We start from the raw sequence: 2,728 nt of genomic DNA, 5'->3' as shown, positions 1-2,728 counted from the left end.
AATGTAGGCTAAAGGTCCTTACGAGACCCAGCCAACAACATCGACACACTTTCTCTTCAACCTGGTCACGAAATAAGGTAAACAACATCAGTCATCATAATGGGCCCATTTATTTAGTTATAACCTTCACTAAACTCTGAGGTTTTGAAATATTTTAAGCTGTCAGTGAACCTGCAAATAAAGTTCATTCTTCTCATCTTTCTTCAGCATTCCACAATGCCAGTTGCTTTAAATTACATTTATTTTAGAATTCACCTTGAAGTCTAGACTTCAATATGTTACACTGTTTTGTTGGCTGTAGAACAATAAGAAGGCCAAACACAAAGCTAACAAACGAATCACATAACATTCATAAGTAGAAGCTTCCTAAGTAAACAGTTCCAGGATCAGTGTAAAAAAAACTACCAATTATATGTGCTTTCTCTTGTACAGCAATTACAGTATACAGTGCTCAAATGTTTGTCAGAGAAAAAAATAATTGGAAAATGTATTTACCTGAGTACAGATTGTTGAACTTCACAAAAGAGCATATTCATCGCTGACAAAATAAAACTTTGAACTCGTTCACTTAACTCTTTAACAGCCAGCAAATTTTTAACCAAATCCTGGTAAACAAGTTTCAGTTCATACTGCACCGCACCTTCTATATCATGCATTATGTCAACTGCATAGTTCTCAGAGGGTTCAAAGAACTGCAATGTATTAAGCAAACAATTTTAATTGTTAATTTAAAAAAAAAAGTAATGCCTTACAATGAACTGCATGTAAATCTTTTGAACGAAGAATCAAATTTGGGTAATCTTCAGTGAAAACTGTCTGAAAGTCACTTTTCACAGTTACCCTTACCAAAAAGTAGTATACTTCAAGTTTATTTTAGTAAGTATACTTAAGTAAAGTTCAAGTATATTTTTAAGTATTCTTTATGTAGTAAGTATACAAATATCAGTGTACTAGTAATATACTTGTAAGTGTACTATTTCAATACTCCCTGGGACTAAATTGGCCCACTTTCTAGCATATAAAAGTATACTTTTAAGTATACTTTTAGTATAACAGTAGTAAACTTTGAGTACACAACTAGTTTACATCTATGTTTTCAGTTTGTACTGCAACTATACTAAAAGTGAACTTATAGGTATACTGATAGTTTATTAATTAAATACTTGTAGTAGCATTTTTAGTACACTTTGAAGTATAGTCTCTAGTTAGGTAGTTTATACTGTAAGTATACTCGTAAGTTTTCTTTGCTTGTAAACAAAAACATTTTATTCTAGCTTCATGCATTCTTTTTTAAACACCTGAATGTGGGTAAGTTTTATAAATAAAAAATAAAAAAAATAAAGAAATTAACAAGATTTTGAACAAAAAGCTGAAAAATTACTATTAATTGGATTCAGAATGATAATCAAAACATTGATGAAGTCGATCAACACCCCAAAGCTTGACAGTCATTATTTCCTCTTCATGGGTCGACATTTTATTCCATAACGTTACACAGTTTTGATGCTGTTTTATGTCTGATGATCGTGTTATAATACATATGGAAGCATCTGCTGTTTTCGGTTTCTTCTTCATTTGTGTTTTTTTTGTGTGTGGAAATTCTGTACAGAAGATGTGTACTAGCGCCCCCTACCATATAACAATGAAAACGTTCTCGGAGCACAAGTATAGCTCAAATATATTTATACTTTTTCTAAGTATAAGTCAAGTATACTTAAATGTCATTTTAAGTATATTTCTGAGAAGCACACAAAGCCCATGTCTGAGAAGTACATAAAATTAGACTGAAAGTATACTTTCCTATTTTTTTTAGTTTAAAAGAAGTATACTAATAGCACACTTGAATAAACTTCTTTTTCGTAAGGGTAGACAAAATCGACAACAGTATGACACACTGAACGACTCTACAAATTCAAATAGTCCATGCAGAGCCAAGTTGTCCCCTGTTACCTGCACAATGGTGCCTCTTAAATGGGCATTAGAAAGAGCAGTGTGAATTTCTAAAATCATGAGGTAATCAATGAGAGGTTGAAGTACAGCATCAAATCTATATTTTTTCAAGTCTTTGGAATGAAACAAGGCAACAATATAGATGCTCATCAAAACAGAGTTACATTTTGGGGGAAGATTCCGTCAAATAAAATAAATGCAACCAAGTTTATGAATGCCCTTTTTAGAACCTAATGGATTGGCAGTCTCAAAGTCATCATAGTACAGCTGAAGCTGCAGTGCATGTTTGTCACGTGAAAAAAGACTATAAGTTTTCATGTATTCTCTATCACAAATATCGTCATAAATATCCTTGTGGTGTTGACTTGCTTGTTGAGAAACTTTAACTTTTCCTTATTTTTAAACATGGATTGGAAGTGTTTTTATTAGAACTGGAACATATGCAAACTTGTCCATAACTGGCACTTGGGTGTAGATTCCTGTTGTTTTGTCTCGACGTGCATCATATCGCACACCAATAACACACTTGTGTAGTACCTTAGTAATTTAGCCTCAGTGTTGAAGATAGTGAAGTGATTGTCCATGTCATAGAATACAGCTTCAACTTTCTCACTAATTTCTTTACTACCCAGAACTGATTAAAAACTTCTCAGTATTGTCTCTTGTAATGAATATAATTTATCAATTCCTCCATTGAAACAACTACACTCTGAGCTGTACTATTAGCAATTATTGATGCCTGTAACTGAGAAACAACAGATCCACACATCGTCCTGCA

The 2,728-nt window shown here is 32.7% G+C and overlaps 1 long non-coding RNA gene across 1 annotated transcript; it reads left to right on the top strand.

The window, feature by feature from the left end:
• The first annotated feature begins 763 nt into the window (after window positions 1–763).
• On the top strand, window positions 764–2,391 carry LOC107583237 (uncharacterized). Its single transcript, XR_001609020.1, has 2 exons — window positions 764–835; window positions 1,865–2,391. It is a non-coding gene; the product is annotated as an uncharacterized lncRNA (long non-coding RNA).
• Window positions 2,392–2,728: the final 337 nt, after the last annotated feature.

This window comes from Sinocyclocheilus grahami, unplaced genomic scaffold, assembly GCF_001515645.1.
Source record: "Sinocyclocheilus grahami isolate Dianchi unplaced genomic scaffold, SAMN03320097.WGS_v1.1 scaffold51.1, whole genome shotgun sequence".
In the NCBI taxonomy this organism is placed as follows: Eukaryota; Metazoa; Chordata; class Actinopteri; order Cypriniformes; family Cyprinidae; genus Sinocyclocheilus; species Sinocyclocheilus grahami.
This window is presented reverse-complemented; position numbering and strand designations above follow the sequence as displayed.